Source organism: Talpa occidentalis, unplaced genomic scaffold (genome assembly GCF_014898055.3).
Source record: "Talpa occidentalis isolate TD23 unplaced genomic scaffold, MPIMG_talOcc4v2.1 talOcc4.3, whole genome shotgun sequence".
Lineage (NCBI taxonomy): Eukaryota > Metazoa > Chordata > Mammalia > Eulipotyphla > Talpidae > Talpa > Talpa occidentalis.
Genome location: NW_023603184.1, coordinates 70424537 through 70446592, shown reverse-complemented (window position 1 = coordinate 70446592; position 22056 = coordinate 70424537). Strand labels below are relative to the sequence as shown.

The 22056-nt window shown below is 40.3% G+C and overlaps 1 protein-coding gene across 25 annotated transcripts in view; it reads left to right on the top strand.

Moving 5' to 3' along the window:
* The window catches only part of NCKAP5 (NCK associated protein 5), a 1249968-nt gene that overhangs the window by 626253 nt on the left and 601659 nt on the right, over window positions 1–22056 (top strand). Inside the window, exon 1 of one of the 25 annotated variants that reach the window (XM_054699666.1) lies at window positions 16591–16761. The exons of the other annotated variants lie outside the window; for them this stretch is intronic. The gene's annotated coding sequence lies outside the window, so the exon portion shown is untranslated. Of the gene's footprint in view, window positions 1–16590; window positions 16762–22056 lie in introns of those variants that run through there. 25 annotated transcript variants of the gene reach the window in all.

Genomic DNA, 22056 nt, shown 5'->3' with positions numbered 1-22056 from the left:
AGTTGCCCTGATTTTGGAGCACCAAGGAATGAGAAGTTCATGCTAATAAGGACTATAAGACCAGAGGAATTTAAATGAAATTCAAGGGCTATAGCTAAGCAATGGCAGAACTAAGTTTAAATCCGGGTATGCTGATTGTGGATTGACTATGACAAACACAAAATAGAAATTGTCCTTCATGTTGACATATTTGTAAGTTGCATCCTTTATAATAATAAAATGAAGACAACTGGGGGAGTGAAGGGGTGCAGAAAGCACAGTGGATAGGAGGCTTCTTTTGTAGTACAGCCACAAGATGGTTGTTGACAGAAGCCTCTAAAGGATCTAGCAATGTTGTCTGATGTTTATTTTAACAGTGTTACTTGTAGCTATCAAATAGACACCAAGGATCATGGGGGCAGATTAGCGTGACACTATTTCATGAATGCCGGCTGTGTTCCAGGAGCAGTGACACACAGTAGGACTGCAACTTTGTCCAAAAGATGCCTACTGCCAGTCACTTTCTTTTTTTTTTTTTTTTAAGATTTATTTATTTATTTATACAAGCACTGGGTACAGTCAGAAGCACGGGAGGGTGAGAGAATTCACCAGAGCCAGCGCGGGGAGCAGAGCAGGCAGAAGGACCGAAGTACACTGCTGAGGGGAGCAGCGGGCGCCAGGAAAGGTCTGCGTGCCATGTGGGACCCTCTCCTGGCGGCCGGGGATCAAACCGGCGCTGCAGAGGCTGCGGGAGGCTTCGCAACCCAGCGCTCAACCGCTGCGCCACCGGGGAGGCCCATTGCCAGTTACTTTTTGAGGTGGAATCAATCTTAAACATTTCTGTAGCAAAAGAAAAGTTGTTACTGGAGAAGTATAAACTCTTTATTCTGTAAATGAGATCTTTCAAGACCAGAATGATTGAGTTCTTCTTAAAATTTCCAGTTTACTTTTAGTTGATCTGGAATTAGAACTACCAACTACATTGAGTACTTCTTTGTTTCATTTCAACTCACTACATTAGTACATATGAAAATATTATTTGTCTCTTTGCTGCTAATATTTCTTCAACCTGTGGTTTCATGCATGACCCTTTCCAGTTCACCATAGTGTAAGCCCAGCAGAGGACTCTCTTAGAGTTGAAACATTACCACAACAATCATGCCACGGGCAACATCATGGTAAAGCTCAATCCTCGTGACAAAACATATTCACTTACACTCTTTGTCTTGTTAGGGTTAAAGGAAAGGAGAGAGCATGGCCTTTGTGCCAGCAGACCGGGTTTGGATTCACAACTCAGGCACTTACTATTTGATAAAGCACAAGTCACATTCCTTGCATGAGCCTGTTTTTTGCCTGTAAAAATGATAATGATAATAACTACCTAACCAGATAACTGTAAGGAATAGAGAAAACATATGTTTTATTGCATTTCATGCCAGTTACTACTCCCAAGACATTCAGTCAGTGGTACCTGTCTCTTTCCTGCTTTTCTCTTTAAATTCTGAGAAATAATGGTTGTTTAAGAAGACAGATGGTATGATTTTCCAACCCTCTGTACTGGTTAAAAACCTGCACCTCTTTATTCTTGGATTATCACCTACTTGAGACTGTAAATGGAGACATTTCTACCTATTTCAGTGTCCACAGACAGAATAATCAGCAAAATCTTCTCAAGAGCAAAATGCCTTGAAAAACTCCAAATACTATATAAAGTATAAAAAGCAAAGCCTGACTAGCCATTCATTTCACTGTAGGAAATTTATATCCCAATTTTGAATTCTGATTAGCATATAAAATCAATTTTTGGAACTGAAATAGAAAATAAAATATCAGTTCTAAGTGCTTAGTAAAATAACTCTTAAAGATAGCAATGATTTTCATAATAGGCAATTGATTACATTAGTAATAGAGAAGTGAATAATTATTTAAACCCAGTTTTTATGGGCCTTTTTACAATACAGAATATGCAAAAATAGAGATATGTATACACAATCAGTATATCATTAGCCTAAACCTTATATTAAAGTTTTTTATGGTTTATTAGTCTATGTGTTTTTATAGTGCAAGTGACAGGTTCAAAATGAAGGAGATTTATAGGACAGGTAAAATATACAAGGATCAGAGGATTCTGTGTAATTGCTTTTCTTTTGGTCATTCTCAGACCCTAAGAACCAAACTGTGGGTACAATAATTCACATACAAAAAGAGTTGGAAAGGTGATTTGTACATGAATTATAGTATGCACAGTCTTCACTGCCATGTGTTTATTCAACTAATAAAAGGGAAAAGGTATATTCAGCCCAGGAGTGCACCAATAAGTGGTCAAAAAGGAAGAATTAGTAGCAATCTAGGAACTAAGATTTGGGTTTTATTTCTGTTATGAATGATAGCAATTTGCAGCAAAAGCTTTACCTTTGATTAAAAATCAGAGGGGAAAGGAACTATACCATAGTAATTCTAGCTCAAACTGTAGATTGCCTGCCTACCTTTGTATCCGTCCCAGCGCCACTGAAACATTTCACAGATGCCAAGTAAGGTTGGCGCCTGGGTTTGGGTCTCTGTAAACTAAGATTCACAACCATTGCACCACATGAAGATACTCAGCGCAATGCATGTTGCATAATTGACATGCGGAAAATGTTTGCCAGTATTAAAGCATTAGCGACCACAAGTAAATTCACATGCACTTGGGTTTCTATACATCTTTGATTAACTGCCGAGATTCTGCTCAGCCAGGGTTTTAAGGAGCTGATCCCTCTAATAAAGATGAAAAATCTAACACCAATAAGCTGTTTTCTGCACTGCACCAGGGTGAGGGGCACCCTAATTCAGGAATTTTGCTAATTACTTTCTGGCAAGGCATCTGGTGCTGCACACTTTAATTAGTATGCACTGCTATTTGCCTTTAAGACACTCAACAGCAGCCCTCTTGAAGGGGACAGTTATGAATGGGGAACAGCTTGATAGCAAAGTCAAATCTACATGCATTCAATTGAAGAAAAATCTTTTTATGTGTAAATATGGGGAAATGGTAAAGGCAGTGTAGAGTGCTAGATGGAACATAGATCTGGGAGCTAGACAATCGTGGCCTTGAATCTCCCCTCTGCCACTCATTTTCTCTGTGACCTCAGACAAGTTACTCAACTCTCAGGAGCACGCTCTTAAAAATAGGAATAATAACTACTTGGTGAGAAGTTTCAGTAAAATAAGGTTATGAACAGAAAGTGCCCAAGCTTCACCCGTCACATGGCATACCCTTCATGACAGTTACTTTTAACCACCAGCACCACCATCATGAAAATGGCTGTGTTAATTCAGTACACCGGAGGAATGGGAATCCTTAGAGTGCCAGCTTTACACGTATTAATTCATTTAATTCTCTGAAAACCTCATGAAGCAGAAATCATCATTATTATTATCCCCATTTTGTAGATGAGGAAACTGAGGCACAAAATGGCTGAGGGGCTTACCCAAGTTCAAACAGCCAGAGGGCTGCGTTGAACCAAGCAAGGTGACCCTGGTATCCACACTATAACCACTGAAATAAACCATATCTTGAGGGAAAAGTAACTAACTTTCTTCCCCTGCCTCTCCTTGGAGCAAACTGGGTCCCTTCTGTAGCACTTATCACACTACCTGCACGAGAGTCCTGTATGCATGTGACTGCCTACTCAAACGGCTGCAAGGACCTTCCTTGTGTTTTTGTCACATTCAGTTCTTCCAGGCACCTTTGCAGTCCCTCACTCTGTAAGTGAGTGACAAATAGTATAAAACTTGGGACAAAGAAGTTTTGTTTATCTGACAGGCAATTCTTGCCATATGGTGCTAAGCAGTGCAGTCTGGCTCTCAAGAGTCTGTCTGATATGATTATGGAAAGTCTTGAAGGAAGTTGGGAAGATGCTAGAATGCCATCATCCCAACTCATTTCTAAGGTGTTGAAAGGTAACTGATATGGACAGTGGTTGCAGAAATGAATGAGTAGTGAGTATTTCTGTGCTGTTTCACTTCTACTCTTTGTTGACTTCCTGAAGACCAAGACTTTTGCTAGTCATGGCAGGATGTGGAAAGCACTGATGTTCAATAGTAACATATTAAGGACTGAGTAGGCTTCACCCTCAGTCCGAGCACCTCTATGGCCTCTGCCCTTCCAGTGTACCAAGTGCTTACCAACAACCTCTTCAAATGCCATGACCCAAGATTTTTCTTAAAAGAGAAAATAAAAAAGTGAATCCCCAATAACTGTATCTGTACATTACCATCCCTGCATTTTTTGTCTAGAGCATCTCTGAAATGAATTAACTACCTATTACCTATAAAACTCTTGAGACTCCTAGTTAAAATAATAGAAATTGCACTTTCTAAACTACCTCTGAGAAGATATAATGAGGAAAGGCTCTGTGTTCATTCCACCAGTGAACATTAAGGGAAAGTTAAGAGAACCAATGGCAAATTTTAGGTTCATAATTAATTATTCCCCAAAAAGCTGGTGAGTCCCATTGTTAGGTTATAGTAACTCCATTTCTTAAAACCAGAATCATCTCTCAAAATAGATCCTCTTAGAGAAGTAGTGTCAGATGGCACACCTCTATAGTGATTACTCACTAGTGCTCAGCCCCGGGTTCTGGCATGTCATCCTGCATTGGGTATTGACATGCTGTCTATCTCGGAGCAAGTCATTTAACCTCCTCCCTCGACTCACCCATCTGTGAAGTGAGGGAGAGGTTGCAGCCCACCCCCAGAAGTAAAACAAATAGCAGTGTAAAGAAGCACTTTCATTTTTCACTCTGGAATACTAGAGGCCAAGGAGCTATGCATCAATATAAATTTTTGTTTATCATTAGCCCCCAAATCCTTCAAATATGTTTTTCAATTACAGTGGAAAATTTCTCCAAAATATTCTAGTCTTACACACAAGCATGCCAGTGATTACATCTTTCTATGATGACTGTATGATTGTTGCCTCAGGGTCAATATTCTGAAAACCCATTTTCTGTATAAGAGCTAAGTGGAGATTGGTCCACTGAACTGACTCCAGGAAAAGCGCTGAGATGTGTTTCTTTGGCTAAAATCAGAATATGCACTTGAGAATTGATTCCTTTAAACATGGGATACTAAACCTGATTCTGGTTGATTAAGTGCATCTGTTCATTGGAGTCTCATTAATAGAGCCTTGCCACATTTATTTAGAATGATATGTTTCATTTGCTGCTTGATAGTATTTTTATAAACATTTTAGCACAGTGAGGCAAAGGTGCTTTAAAAATAAAGTCAAGAGGAAATGCAATATTGAGCATGTTTTATCAGCATACTTGATTCTGGAGCTCTGAAACAATTAAGACTTTGCTACTAGAAGCAAAACTCCAAGGTGGCAGTCTCAGTTTCCCCTGGGGACACACTTTTCTTTATCACCTGGATTCTCCTTCCTTGACTGTCAGGAGATGGAACTAGCGGTGTTAGACAGAGGTCGGTACATATGTGACACATGTGTAAGCTAAACATAGCAGCCTGGGAAAGAAAGAAACATAATTCCTGACAGTTGTATAAATAGCATCCACTCCCCCAGTTGGAAACCTAACAGATAACTGCCCGACTGCCATCCCAGAGTAGCTGTCTTCAAACCAGGGGAGCAGGAGAATCAATCTGTTCTCTTCCCACATACTTTGTGTGTTGGCATGTGGTGTGCTCCAAGGGGGGACAAATCATAGTTACTAGAAGGGCACACTTGTCGAGCAGCTTTCTCACTCTTAATGGGCGGCTCAGGTGACATCAACCTGCAGCTGCTGTCGCTAAGTTTCAGCCACTTCATATGGTCCTGGGTTGGCTGTTTATGCCCTTAAGTTGAAAAGCAGCACCCAAGTCTTCCCCAGGATTTAGGGAGGACACAATAATTGCTTTCCTATCAGTGGAAGATGATGTATTTACCACCATGGAGGATAATACTCTACTGCTCTCAGTCATAACAGGAGCCAACGGGAGGGAAACACAGGAGGAAATAGAAACTGTCAAAGAGCTCGGGGCTGGAAATTGCATTTTGCAGATGCCATTAGGTTCTGTCAGGAGAAAAGATGAAAATGCTAATTGACAAATTTAGTTATGTTTTATTGTCTGGGAGTTGCTGAGTAAGTCATCAGATGATGCTGTTTAATCATTAATGTAAAATTTCAGAGAAATCTGTCAATTGTTTGCTATTCATCTTTTACCCTCTCCGCAAAGGTGTCTTAAACTGTTCTACCCTGCCAGCAAGAAAAACAGAAGGAGTATAAATATTTATAGTCAGCTCAAGAACTGATCAAAGTTCATCTGCATAGCACCAGAATGTTAATTATAGTGCAAAAAAATTGTGTATCAGTCAAGGACAATTCGAATATCTTTAATATTTTACCTAAAACTACACAGACACACACAAGCATATGCATCCTTTATGCACACACGTTCATTCAGAGTTTCTTAATTAAATGTAATACCACACTGGAGTCTATGTATCTCTGTGCACACACATCTATGTGTGGATTAAATAAGTTAATACCTGTGCATGGTACAGATGTGTGCTCCGTTTTTTTAGCTGCTGTTAATAGTCTATAATGCAGAATGTTATACATCACAATAAAGTTATAATTAAGAGACTAGCAAACTTTTTGGTTAATTTTATGCTAGTCATGTACTTTTAAAAGGTAACATAAAACACATCTTTTTAAAAATATATAATTATTGATATAGTTAGAAAGAAAAAGAATACCTTGCTTTCTTGCACATATACCCTTTGAAATCTGGAAAGTAACACATAATATTATACTCTCTGTGCTTTTCACAGAATCTTAGTGTTGTCCTCTCTGTCAAAGGATACTGCTCAGTGGTAATTAGAGAATCTTTAAAGAACACAGATTGGGGCCTCCCCTGGTGGCGCAGCAGTTGAGCGCTGGGTTGCAAGGCTGCCCGCAGCCTCTGCAGCACCGGTTCGTTCCCCGGCCACAGGCGAGAGTCCCAAAAAAAAAAAAAAAAAAAAAAAAAGATTGCTCAGACTTGTCCTAAATCCACACATCAGAAGACCAAAATCCATATTTTAAAAGACTCCACAGATGATTTCATGAATCTAGGCAAAGCAGTGATCTTGGGTTACTACTCCTTTCCTGAAGTTTTAGGCTACTATGTACAGAGGCCTATATTTGTTTGCTGGGGATGCCATCGCAATGTAGCAAGCACCACAGGCTGGGTCACTGAATAACGGAAATGTACATTCTCACAGTCCTGGAGCTTTGAAGTTCAAAGTGTTAGCAGTGGGCTTGGCCTATTAATGGGCCTCACTTCTCCACTTGTAGACTGTGTTCCCATACATTTTGCCTGCTATGCTTGTGTCCTGATTTCTTCCATTAAGGATACCAGTGATATAGAATCAGACCCCACCTTAAAGAATAACTTAATATACATCACCTCTTTAAAGGCTGTGTCTCCAAATACAGTCACATTTTGAGGCACTCGGGACCGGATCTTTGAAATAATTAATTTTGAAGGGACATCATTAAGCCCATAACAGGATTCTGTGTCTTTAGTATCTCTAAAATTCTGGAGTGTTCAGAAATTAAAAGATGCATATAATATATCCCAGAATTACCTCTAATGAATACATTACGGAGTGGTCATTTAATGTGTCATTGTACAAATATTCTCCTTCATAGGCTTTTTGGCAGTTCCAGTAGAGTTCTGTTATGGACATCGTTCAGTCCTCTTTCCCATCCAGTTTCTTTCAAGGGCCTTTCCCATCTCCCACCTCTGTCTTTTGGCAGATTTAGTCTCTTCTCTTTGTTAAGGCTTATCACTTTTTAATTAAAACTGATGATGTATTTTTGTGGATAAATTCCACCTTGAGCTCCTCTGCTTACATTTCTGTTATTTTTTTTCTCTTTGACTAAGTCTGCTGGAAAAATGCAGAATTTTTTAAAAAGATTTATTTATTTATGCATACAAGAGCTGGGATGTAGGCCAAAGGTGTGAGGGGTGGAGGGTAGTGGGGTGGGAGGATTCACCAGAGACAGAGTGGGGAGCAGAACAGGCAGATTGACTTTTCTGCTGAGGGGAGCAGTTGGAGAGACAGGAGAGGTCTGCTGCGCCATGTGGGTCACCTCCCTGGGCAGGGATAGAACTTAAGCTGCAGTAGCTGCAGAGTGCTTCATAGTGCTGAGCTTAACCGCTTGTGCCACCAGGGAGGCCACTACTGCAGAATTTGAGGCACAGCTGTACTCTTCCTTTTTCAGTGCTGTCTCCAGCCCCTCCTTTCTTGCCCACAGGTCACTTGACTGTTCCCTGGTTGCTACTTATTTCCCCATAGCCAGTGGACTGTGAAGTGTGAGTAGTTCATGAGGGGAAGCAGGAAAACAGAACCAATCTTGATTCTCTTTCAGTGCAGATTCTATATTGGAAGAACCTGAACGTTCCTCTTTTTCATGGTTCTTCAACAATTTGGTGGGAAACTTGATTCCACTTTCTGAATGCTTAATAGAGAAAATTTAATAGTTGATATATGTGGGTAGAGGAAACTCTAAATGCTTCCTTAAATGTAATTCCTTTTTATTGTTCTTTTCTTTGTAATAAGAGATTCATAGTAGCTACAGGGCATTTCCAAATAAAGGGTATATTTAATCATTTGTCCTATGATTATGGATACCCTAGGGGAATAAAATTCTAATATAATGATTGCTGTAAGATTTTCTTTCCATGAAAGTTTCCAATATTTAATGATATTTCAGTACTTTTAATCTGAGGTTGAAATGCAAGTTCATTTTAAATTAAACATAAGTCATGCATCTAGGTTACCCTTGAAATAAAAATGTATATATGCATTTCCATTTATAGATGGATCTATAGACCTCACTGGATGGTTGGTTGTTTTTGCTTCTTGTTACTGACACATTATAATTGAGTTCACAGTCTTTCATTCCCCTCCCTTACCCCGTGTTTCTATTATGTGTTCATTACTTAATGTTCTTAAATATTTAACACTGTGGCTGTTAAAGTAAATCAAGTGTTGTCCAGACCATGTAACTCTGGAGCTGTTATCTGGTGGCAAGAGAAATCAGGAAGTATTCATCATTTTCAACTTCTATTTTTACCTCTGTCGTTGAGTCTCAATATTTTTGCTCTTAAAATACATTTATTAAGTTTCAAATATCTTGATTCTTAGACAATCTCAGTTGCTCAGTTTAAGACAAAATAAAGATCACTAAGTAAAGCTTCTGTATATTGTGCTACCTCTACCCCTCCAAGTATCAATTCTCTGTTTTCCACATGAAGTCAGTATGAAAGTGGTTATTTGGTAAATTTGGGGATTGAATTTTGCACTTGAAATTTGCAGGACCACCTATCAAGTCAAGTCAGCTTGTAATGATGACTGCAATGACTTCAGTCTGCTCTGCTGTGGGAGGCTACATGTTGGAATAGAAAGAATACAACTTTGGAGGAAGAGGGGCATTGTTTCAAGTCTTGGTTCTACCAACTAGGTAGCCTTGGGCTGAATGGGGGGGTCACTGGAGAGCAGGTTAATGGGTGATTGCTTGAGCTCTGAGTATCTGGTCTACATCATATTTTCTCAACACTATTTACATTTTTGGCTGGATAATTATTTTTGTCTTGTGGGGATTCTCTTGAATATGGTAGGATTCTGAGCAGCATCCCTGGCAGTATCCACCAGCTGCTAGTACCACCTCCCCACTCTCTAAGTGAAGAAAACCAAAAATGTCTCTTCAGGCAGAGAGCTGTTCCACAGCAGCAATCCTGGTCCACTTGTTCATGTTTAGTCCACACAATCAGAGCCCTTTAGGTATGACTGTCCCTGCAATCTTGACAAGGATCCGAAGTATTCAAAGACTTTTCAAAGACCTCAAGAATTTGAGGCAACTATATTAAATATATTTTTAATTGTTGAAAAGTAAATATAGAAAATCTTAACATTTTCCTAGATCCTAGAGGGAGAAAGTTCTATCATTCCTATCCATTATATGTATTACTAGCACTGTTCTTATATTTTGTGTCCTCAAAAAAATTGTTTGTGCTAACCAACTAGTATTTTTGGTGTATAACCTACACAGCTACCCGGGCCATGAATCTACACTTTATCTCAGAAACACAAGGAACATTAAATACAGTAACAATGCCATCGGACTGTGGCTATTATTTCTTTGCCTAGACGTGAAATTTAAATGCTTCTGAGGTCTTTTCTCACCTAATAATGTGGGGAAAAGTAAAAAATCAATTCCAGATGCTAAAGATGTAGCATTTGGTAGCAAAACTTTAGAAGGAAAAAAAGGGGAAAAGAAATTGCACAAGTGGCAGCTGTGTAGGTTTTCCTTTAGCTAAGCACTGGTCATTCAGGGAGAGAGCTAGCAGCTAAGGGCATGGCCTGAAGCTTGAAATTCAACTCTGGGTAGTTCCCATTTTTGCATGGCTTTGAAAATCACCTGGGTCACGTGATAAGTACCAAAGTTTTTTTTTGTTTGTTTTTTTGTTTTTTTTTTCTGGAAAGTCAGAACATTTGAGATTGCTCTGCCCAGAAATAGTTATTTTTTTAATTTAAATTTTATTTTTATATTCCCCATACAATTACAACCCCCTTATTTTGACCCCAATCCCTCCTTTCCCCACCCCCCACCCCCCCATAGAGTGTCTCTGGTTCATAATTGTTTGTTGATTTTGATATTTTCTTTCTTATAGTTATTCATTCTCCTGGTCCCTTATTTAAGTTTTCTAGATTCCTGCTATGAGTGAGACCATCCGGTATTTTTCTTTTTCTTTCTGGCTTAAGAAATAGTTATTTTTTAAGAAGCTCTCCAGCTGAACTTTATGACAAGGTAGGATTAGGAAGAAACAAAACAAATGAGCAAACTAAATAAAATAAAACTTAACATTTAGACTATAAGACCAAATTAGTGGTTTCCAGAAGGGAAGTGGGTAGGGTAAATGTAGTAAAAGGGGCCAATTGTACAGTGAAACTGGAATTAGACTTTAGTGGTGAAAATAACCTAGTATTTACAGATGTAAATTTATCATGATGAACACTTGAAACATGTATATTGTTGTTAGGGGGCAGAATGAGGGGTATCATGGGCCCTTCAAACCTGCCTGCTCCACAAAGCGTACTCTAATACATATGACCTTCAATGGGAAAAAAAAAAACAAAAACTTTAATACAATTAGTATGTAAGAGAGAGAAGAGAAAAAATATATAGTTAAAATACTTTCCCCATGAAACACACAAAGGTACCCATCCCCTTGTGGTAAATGCCCAAACAGGTTTGGCCCAAAGTTGAGCCACTGAGGCCACAAAGCTTGCTGCAAGTTTAAGGCACCTTCTGGTGGTGACCCATAGGAAAGGAGCAGAAGGGGCCAGACAAGGCTGGAATGGAAGGAGCAAAATCAAAATACAAATCAGCAGCAGTCCTTCTGCCCACCCGTGCCTGTGCAGGTGCTCCTTTTCACCAGCTCTCTGCCCCTCTGCAGGGCAGCAGCCTTCCTGCCTTCCTGTGACCTATACCATGCTGGGCCTTCTCTTCACTGACCTCAGTAGAGGCAGCTCTCCTTAAGGCTCTGCCTGCAACCATGCAGGTCTCTTTGCAAACCTGTCCCTGTTGGGGCAGCTCTTTCTGCCCATATTTGTCTATGCAAGTATTCTTTATTCTTCTGTCCCTTTCCCTAATAAACCTGCTTTAATAAATATTTAAAAAATACAAATCAAGGTAATTGCTGCCATTGTCAGCCTCCCTACATCTCTGTCTCTCAAGAGTCTCTTTTCATGTCCCCCAATTTCCTGGTACAGGTCCAATGCCAAGAAGCAAGCATAGTTTCTTCTTCACATGTCTCTGCTCCACATGCCTCCTCCAAGTCATCTTCTAATTTCCTTTTCTTCCTTTAGTCCTTCTTCCCTCAACCTCCTCTGTGTGATCCTTTGTAGCTTCTCCTCTATGCTCAGCTCCACTACTCAACTAGGTGGGGCAGGAAACCTGGAGCTTCCGCTTCCTATGGGGATTATACTGTTACAATGTTATAAATCAATGTTACTTCATTAAAGAAATATTTTTAAATTAAAAATTTTAAAAGCATAACTTTTGAACAATATTTCATTAGTGATCATTAATAAGTATTTAGCCACACTGTTGCAAATTAGATACAACTATTTGGCTAATGATATGCACGATTAAATCAAACTTGGACATTTCATTTGGAAAGTATATAGTTAATTGAAAATGATGAAATGTCAGTGAATTGCTATTCAATATTTAGTAATTTATCACTTATCAAAATAAAAAATAGCAACAAACAATAAAATAAAACATAAATAAGCCCTTGATACTTAGAATATGGTCCACAGCCTAGCAACAGCATCAACTGCAAATTTGTTAGTATCAGACTCTGAGCCCCTAGGTCTGAAGTGGGGCCTGGGATGCTGTATTTCTTACAAGCACCCAGAAGATCCTGATCTTTCAGGTTTGTACATTCAACTGTGAGCAGCAAGGATTTGGTGACTGTAGGCAAAATGAGGAATGACAGATGAGGAATCATTAAATCCCACTCTGCATAGGTCATGCAGCTCATAGACAGGCCATTAAAAATGGGATTGACTACTCCTGAAATTATGTCATTTTGCAAACCAATGCTAAACTAATAAAATTTTATTTAGAGGAAAGAAAGGGGTTGATGTCTTTGAAGATGGAATGGAATGATAGGATTCTTCACGTTAATGACCATACTTGTCCAGAATTTCAGGATTCTATAAAGTATTTCAGATGAAAAGCTAGATAATGTCTCTGAGTGTACTGGTATCTGTTGTTTCAAAACTCCTGCCCTCATTGTCCTCACTTTCTTGGTTTTGCGAGCTCTGTGTCAGGCTTTGTTCTCCCTTAAAGGGTATCCTAAGTCGTGCTTCTGTCCGTAATGCTGAGCAATTCATCCCTAAGATGGCCCACCCCCAGAACAAGTAAAAGGAGAGAGCTGCCTGATTATATTTACTTACTAATTGTAACTGCAAAGAGGCAGCATCTATCTTGGGTCCATAGTCACTTCCATGTGATGGTTTCACCTTTACTGACTCAAGCATCATCAGTGGCTTTCCATTGCTAAACTCAGGTAAAAGTGAACATTTCAGAGAGGCAGAGGAGAGAAAAGGTAGCCCACAGGCCCAAGGAGATGGCTGCCACAAATGCCGGCGCTGTTAGCCTTAAGGTTGCCAGAGAAAGAAGTTACCTTCATACATTAGTTCTAGCAAAATTTCATTGGCTCTCATTGTGTCTGGTACCCACTGAACTTATTACATATTTAGGGGGATGGGACTCTTGATGGTTTTTCATTCAGCTCTCAGGCTTCACCCTGGGAGCAGGAATAGAGAGTCACAAGGTATGACTCCCCCAAAGAAGAGGGCTTCCCGGTCTCCCAGATCACACATGTCAACTGCATGTACCCATAATAGCTTTGAGTAAAATGATGCCCCTTAAACCAGCATAGAGTAGAGCTGTAGAAACTATGGATGCAATTGCCTAGAGGATCCTAGGCTGAAATAGTAAAAGTGAGTTATAAGCCGTGAAAATTCCTTAGGAAGGGGCTCTGTATTATTTAGGAAAGCCAGTTTCTATTAGAAGAGTACCTTATTGTCAGGTTTATGTAGACACTTGGGATTTTTATAAATGCAGTGTTTGTAAGCTATAGTTGTGTAATTTTCTTACAGTGTTCAAATCTGTCCTCCCCCTAAGGTTAGAAGACATGCTTTGAAGACAAAAGTCTTGGCTGCAATTTCTCTGGCTTTCCTTCACTAGCTGTTTGTAGTTGGGCAAAGTGGTTTAAAATACTAAAGTTGTAGTTTCTCATTTGTAGAGTAAGATAGTGCCTCCTCCTTCCCTCTTAAGTAGTTAAGATTATATATGGCAGTGATGAAGGGACCTTGTCTATTTTTATCACCATTATATCCAATAGTAGCTGATACTACATAGCAGGTTCTCAGCAGAGTTTGTTGAGTGAATAAATAAACACAAGAATTTCAAAAGTGGGCCTCCCCTGCTGGCGCAGCAGTTGAGCGCTGGGCTGCGGGGCTGCCCGCAGCCTCTGCAGCTCCAGTTTGTTCCCCCGCCACCGGTGAGGGTCCCACCAAAAAAAAAAAAAAATTATTTGAAAAGTGCTTGGGCAGCATGTGCTTTAAAATATGTATTTTCTTTATTCCTTATTTGATTGCAGCTGATGCTCATGTGTGACTGTAACAAATGCCTTCTATTTTATTTTTTATTGAGTTGTAATTGACATATAACATAATTCTCTATTTGTAAATTTTGAGGAATGATTACTGCAGTGTCTGGTTGACACCCATCATGACACATAATGACAAAACATTTTTCTTCTTTTTTTTGTTTTTTTTTCTTTTATATATTTTCTATATCATTTTTCATTTTTGCACAATGTATGCATTTTCATCTTAGTTATAGTCCCCATACAATTCCCACCCCCTTGCCCTGATCCCCCTCCCTCCAGGCTGCATAAGTAGGAATCTACAGAAAGGGTGAAAGTTTCCAGAAGTCATTCTGAAAGCTCCATCTGACCCAGCCAGCTGTGAAATAGACTTTCTTACCCTGACAAAATCCTTTCAAATATTGTTTGTGTAATTCCAGGTAAACATTTTTAAAAGATGTTCTTAGTGAGTCAGTTCTGCTGTCACAGATAAGTTCACAGAAACTTAAATGCCACTGAGGTCTCTGGGGTCTCCACACAGGGATCGCCCCTAGAGCTTCCCCACAGCTGGAATCAGTCTGTTTGCACATTATGCCTGCTTTGACGCCTCCCACCCCCACTATATTCTGGCTTGTGTGAGGATAGGTAAGTTCAACTTAACACAGCCATCTGCCTTCTTAACTTTTTAATTTCCAACTTTGGTTGGTAGCCTAAAAACACAGTAGAGACAAAGAATATATGGAAAGGCAAATAGTTTTAGAAAGCATTAGGAATTTCTTTTTTTAAAATCCTGTATTCACAGAGCCTTCACCTTTAAAAATGTGACTTGGGCTGGGGTAGTGTTTTGCACCCATCCCAGGCCAGGTCAGTTCATTGTCAGTTCTCCCAGATGAAAAGATAATTTTGGAACCTTTGGTAGATTTTTATAGACCTTTAATGCTGACTCGGGGGACAGACCAGGCTTTCTCCCCCAGTATTTCCCTGGCTGTCTCTCCAAGTCTGTCCTCCCATCTCAGAGTGACATTATATCCCCTCACCCCTTAGCACAGGTGGTCCCGGTTCCCATACACGCATGCCCTGTGCTCTTGGGGCCCAGGTGTCCATAATCACTGGTGTGTGAGCAAGACTGCAGGGACTGGTCATGATGCTAGTGGCCAGAGGCAGAAAAAATGAATAACTTCACTTACCCTACAGTAAGTCTAATTTCCTTCTCTCAGAGCCCCCACATCATGTTGCTGGTGCTGGCTAATTTCTTTGGCTGCCAGCACTGGCCCCTAATCTCCATGGCAACTATATACCTAGGAATCAGGTAGCACTCAGAGACTACATGCCTTGAGGCACGGTTGGCACTGAGGCTAGCTGGTAAGCCTATGCAGGGCAAGGATTTGCTCTAAATCTCGTAATTCACTGTGTTAGGAGTCAGTGATAAGGCTGGTGTGGGATTATCCTCCCCTTCTCTTTGGCCCTACCTCTCTGTTCCTCAGCATGGTCTTGAGTTGACCTTTGCCTACTTAAGTTCCTCTAGCCAAGGGCATGGAGGAAAAACCCCAAAATGCTAAAGTAGAAGAGATGTTATCAACTCATGAGAAAACAAAATTAAATACTTCATACATACTTTAGGTGTTTCAGTGATACCGCAGCTAATGTTTGCCGAATTCTTTTGTGCAGGACATGATCTTACTACATTTTACATGGATTTTTTTTTTTTTAAGATTTATTTATTTATTTATTTTATTTAATTATACAAGAACCAGGGTACAGGCCAGATGCGCCGGATGGTGAGAGGATTCACCAGAGACATAGCGGGGAACAGAACAGGCAGACTGACGAAATACACTGCTGGGGGGAGCAGCAGGAGGGACAGGAGAGGTCTGCTGCGCCATGTGGGACCCTCGCTGTCCAGGCGGCCGGGATTGAACTGGTGCTGCAGAGGCTATAGACAGCTTCACAGTGCTGCGCTTAACCGCCTGCGCCACCAGGAGAGGCCCTACATGGATTTTCTAATTTAGTTCATTTTTCTTGGTTTCACCTAGAGATGGAATTAAAGAGAATTGTCAAATATTCATAAACTTATAAACTTTTCAACTTCAATAATCATTTTCTCTTCTTTTACCCAAACTGGAAAACATACTTGAAATACATGTTTTGCAAATATTTGTTGAATAAAGGGATGGAAGGATGGATGGATGGGTGGGTAGGTGGGAAGATAAATGAACACCAATTTGCAACTGGTCTAAATGTAAGAGTATTAATTAAGTATTTCTTTCCACAATCAACATCTTGGAGATGACTAACCTGCTATTTTTTTTTTTTAAATGGGCGCCCACTCCAGCAGCATCGCCCGCGCTGAGATCTGGTCAGAAATGCAAATTCTTAGCCTTCCGCCAGGCCTGCTGGATCAGAGTCTGGGATGGGCCCTGCTGCTCAAGTGGCCCAGGTGATTCTCATAGTTCCTGAAGTTTGTTAACCTTGATCTGACCCCGCCTCCTCATTTTATAAATAAGCATTCAGACACTCAGAAGAGTCTTCATCTACCAGCTAACCCATGTCTTAAGATTTGTGCTCCATGAAAACTGTAGAAAAAAGGTATTTCTTCTACTTTCATTTTTAATGATTTAAGCTAACATTTCGTTTTCAACTACCCTCTTGAACACTATGAACCCGGTTTCTCATTGGTAAAATGAAGGGAGAAATTCTTGTTTTATAGGTATGTTATGAAAGATAAATAAATTTTATGATACTGTGTTGAAAATCCAGCATTATGTGAAATATGATTTTGTCAATTCTTTTCCCATAAGCTCAGTCTTAAATTAGCTGTGATTTTTTTACCTGCCTCTAGAACTTAATTGCAAGATAGAGCTTTATCATTTACTGTTAAGTAATTTTTGGGCATCTATGCTTTACATCAATGGTGAAGCCTTTTGTGTAGGGGGGACTAAAATATGTGTTGACTTTACCAATGGCTGTTTCTTTAAAATGGAAGTCTGTGCATGTTTTATCAAACACGCTTTCTGCTTAGCAAATCTCGTATATATAAAATGGACTTGACAAAAAAGATGAACTAGGGGATGATAATCACTTTGCAAAACGCTTCCATTCAATATATTAAAATTGGAATCACGTGCATTTTTACAGAAAATTGTTCATATAAAGGTACAAATACATTTCATAATTTAAGTCTTAGCTAATTGAGTTTAATAGTGGGCTAAGGCTAGGAATAGTTATAGAGTTGAGAAAGTACAGTCAAAATGGAGTGAATTAAGTAAATTATTGCTTTGGAACTGGGACTTGATTTAGCTATTGTAGGGTAAATGGAAGTGATAAGGTTTTTTCCACCTTCCTGCCATTGGCATCAATGATCAACACCTGTGGTCTTACCCTTGTGCCTGATGGTGCACCTGGAGCATTGTGTGGGCGGGGGTAGGTGGGAGCACCCAAGCCGGGAGGCTGAGCACATAAGGGCAGCAGCAGAGGACAGGGAGACGGCAGAGGACCCTGTGCTAAGGGTGCGGTGGAGAGTCAGAAAATAGCTAAGGCAGGAATGAGGATATAGGGATTCGGAGGGGACCCTGGTTGCTGTCTCCCTGCTGGCTTGTGTCCCCCTAATCTGTGTGGATGACACCAGAGCCCCATGGTTCTCTTTCAAAGCTGCCTGAACCAATGATGAACCTGGAAGGTTGCAGAATAGCTATTGTTCTGATTATGGTTTGTTTTTTTAAGTGATAAGGAGGGGAAAAGAGGGAAACACACTGTATTTGGCTGTGGAATATTTCATTTTTAAGCTTTGGGTTTAGTATGGAGGTAGGTGATTGAGCTATTGAAGACCAAATGCTGAGTGCTTTTAATTGCAAGTTGCTATAGGAAGTAAGGTTTCCTTAAGTATTGGCAGTCAGGCAGACTTGGTTCCTTTATCAGTCATTCCTCGTTTTTTTGTTTGTTTTTTTACAAAATACCTCTACCATGTTTGTCATTTTACCAGTCTGTCTAAGGGGTAGATACAGCTTTTAAAAACTAGAGTATTTCTCTGTATTTCTCTTTTTGCCAAAAACTTGCCATTAAATATGGCTGTCATTACATACTAAATACTAATATGATAGAGCTTGACTTCTCTAGATTCTAGAGCAACAGTATTATCCCAGTGTTTTATGATACTCTGAGGAAAGACAAAATGAATGATTAAAAAGTACTATTCACTTATAGCATGAGAGAGCAAAATACAGTTTTAATAGTGAAATTGGGACCTCAGTAATGAACCAGTGTGGGGTAGATGCAGGATCTAAGACTGTAACAGTTTAACCTGGACTGGGCCACTGAAAGGCACTGAGCAGTATCTGATCCCAAAACTCAGGCAATAATCAGGCTGGGGGCATGATGGTGGTATTGACCACTCTGATTGGGAGCCCTCAGGAAGATGGTGACCCATCTGATTCAGAGAGGTTCACCTGGGATAAAGCAAGGCCTGGGTGAGTAATAATGTTTACTGGAAGAGGCAGTCACCTTAGTGGATACAAGATAAACATAAGTCTCCAAGAGTTAGGTCTGGTCAGTAGCTCTAAAATTTGAGCTTGGCCCCACTCTCGGGAGAGCTTTGGAGCATTTTTAGAAAAACTATCGGTGATGAGCGATGGGCAAATCAGCTGAGAACAGTAGAGGTAAGTGAGATCATGTTGAGTGACCAACTTGCCCAATTTGCCTAGGACTTCCCCAGGATTAGCACTGAAAGTTTCTACTTTGAGAAACCTCTCTGCTGCCCTGGGCAAGAGGGGGATGGGCAACAGCCCTTGGGGCCAGAAAGCAAGTAGAGGGGAATGTCCAATTTTCCCAGCAAGGATAGGAGAAAAAGAACTTTGTCAGCAGAGTGAGGTCCAGGACCCACTTACCAGTAATGATGTTTACAAAGACAGAGGCAACATGCTAGAAGTCTCAGTGTCTCTAGTCTGGCCACAGGACAGGCAGGTACTGAGCAGTGATTAGACTTTAGAGACATTCCAAAGTGAAAGCTGGTTCCTCCCCCTCCACTTCTGATTATTCCATGCTAGTGTGGAGTCCTTCCAAAGTGACTGGAAGATTGTAAAGGCAGGAATGGACACGGTGCAGGTTTTCTAGGATCCCATGCAGACCGGGTAAAGGAGCAGTCAGAGTCCTCAGTGGGTTTTTGCAGGTCTTTTATTGGGGTTCACCAGGCATATGGCAGGCAGGAGTACTGGGGGGCCGGGAGGCTGGCAGGACCCCCAGCCCCCAGCAAATCCTCACTCTATCTGGGCTCTCTGGCGTTCTCTGCTTCTGCTGCTGCTGCTTCTCTGCTTCTCTCTCTGCTTCTCTTTCAGCTGCTGCTGCTGCTGGCGTCCCCATGACGCCGCCCTTAAAAGCCCAGTCTTAGCCCAGGTGAATCCCATCTACCTATGCCCACACCCTATTCCAGGTGCCCGCCATCAGGCATGCGTTCAGGACCTCAAGGATCCATCATCTATCCTGATGGCAGGAGGGCAGAAAAACCTGACATTTTCTTTACCCTACAAAGATGAAACACTTTATCTGGTCAGTGAAAGCTGAGACAGCCTAAAGCAGAAGCACTACTCTTGTGATTCTTGCCTCCATGCAAGTACTGCCCAGAGTTAGCAGGTCCTCCCACCATTTGTTGCACTTCCTTTTGTTTGACCTGAGTGCATAACAATGGTGGAAGCTGGAATTAGATTCACCTGCAGTTTACCCTCAATTTGCAGTCTTTCAGTCCTGAGAATGAGGGTCCTTTTCATGTTAACTAGCCTTATTCTTGAATGTGATTTGTTATCATAGCAAATTCAATTTTGCATGAAAAGCATGATAACTAATTATGTTGCATTTGCATACTCAGAACAAATTCCCAAAATATTTGCATAAATTTCCTGATGTTCTTTTTGACTCCTTAACAACCTCATCATGGTAAATTGCCTTCCTAAATTGATTTAACACATCTGCCTTGTGTCTGTGTAGCTGATTTTCATCAAAACTAAGGGATTAGGATAGTTAAATGATTATCCATTCCTAAGGGAACTATCATGTTACTATCCCAAATATATATTTAAAAAAAAAAACAAAGACTTCCTCTCTTGGGTGATTGTCCAGTGCAAAGCTCTTGCGTGACTCTTATTCTATCACAAGTGTTAGGCACAGTTTGCTCATTGAATGTCTTAGTCACTTAAAGCTTTTAGAGGAGCTGCTTTAAAAAAAAAACAAAAACCTAAAAAGTAACAGCACAGGTGCACCTGCTACCATTATATCTATCATGGGTACTGCTCTCATGTTGATTTTTAAAATGGCACTACATCAAGTACAAATGTTGGCTTCACAGCAGTGCAGTGTAGCTGTTTTTGCATTATTTTAATTAAACTTAGATTCTTCATCTGATGCAATGAAGTGAGTCACTTAATCATTCTCTAGTTCTCTACAATCAAAAATTAGAGATTTTTAAAAGAAACCTTGAATTGTTGCTTATGCTCAGGGCAACTCGAGAAATGGATTACTTCTTCAGATGAACATAATTCATCTAAAATTTGGAGGCATGTGTGAGTAATGAACATAATAATGATGGGCTGTTAATTTATTAACCATTTATTGACCAGTGGTCCTCAGTGGGATCACAGTCACCCAGGGGACTTGCTAAAAGCTGATTGCTGGGATACCCTGGAGAATTTGTCAGTGGATGTGGGGAAAGGCCTGCAAATTTGCTTTTCTAACAAGTTTGCATGCAATGCTGGTCAGGAGACCACACTGGGAGGAACTTAGAATTAGATCCCAATTATTAGAAGAATTTGTTGTTCTGAAGTGGGTCTTTAGCTAAGGCTAAAGGTGGGCCAATTTAGTCACTCCTGGCAGAACTGAGAGGAGAGTGCCAGCAGGTGCTTGGGTGATGGAGTAATGAGCTGCTGCCTAGCAGCCCTGCTTCTGTCCCAGGGATGAACTGGAACAGAGAAGGTTGCTGTGGGCATATGGCCTCCCTAAATTAAAAGTTGCTATATGGTGCAATACTTCTCTAGATTTTCCAGTGGGAGTCTTCAAGAGTCCTATAACCATGACCAGACTTCCTCTCTTGGGTGATTGTCTTCCTGTTCAAGAGAATTTGTCTTCCTGTTCAAGAGAAAGGACACTTCTTTTCTCCTGAATTGGAGAAAGATTTTGCACTGTCAGGGCCAAGTGGTTTTCTAATTACCTTTCAAATAAGAGAACACTGCCACTTCCTTCAGGCTGTATCAGCCTTTTAGGTTACCACCAATCAAAACACTTTAATCTGAAGTGATAATAAAATGGTTACCACAAGACATTTGGGGAACTTTGGAAGATAGTCTCAAATGCCTTCACATATAAAAAGCTACAGACTTGAGAGTGAGCAGTGCCAGGAAGCAAACTGCAATTCAATCCAGTCTTGTTAAGGAAAATTAAAAACTTATAACTGTTCACTTTATTTTGGTATCTTCTTTATCCTAAGTCTTTTCTCTCCATCTTTCAAAACCATATTAAAATCTTCCTTGTAATTGGTCAGTTGTTTGTCTAGGCATAATGCACCTGGAAGCTATGCATCCTATTAGGAGAGGTTCAGCTAAAGCATAGGGTCAGCATCTCTGGAGGCAAAGTAGAAGAAAATTATTTTGTAATCTCAGAATTACATATTTTACACTGTTCTGTGTCCATTTTTTTCCCTTGCAAAACTAGATTAAAATTGCAAACTAGAATGGGGGCTGCCATGTGAAAAAGCCCCCTCTCCTTTTTATTTTCCAGGAGGCAGGACCCTCTTGATGGAAGCAGGGTTTCACTCTCAATGTCTTATCTCTAATTCTGACTTGGCATTTTCAGTGCCGTATTTAAATACCTGAACATGAAGAGAGGCAGCCAACTTTGTCCTGC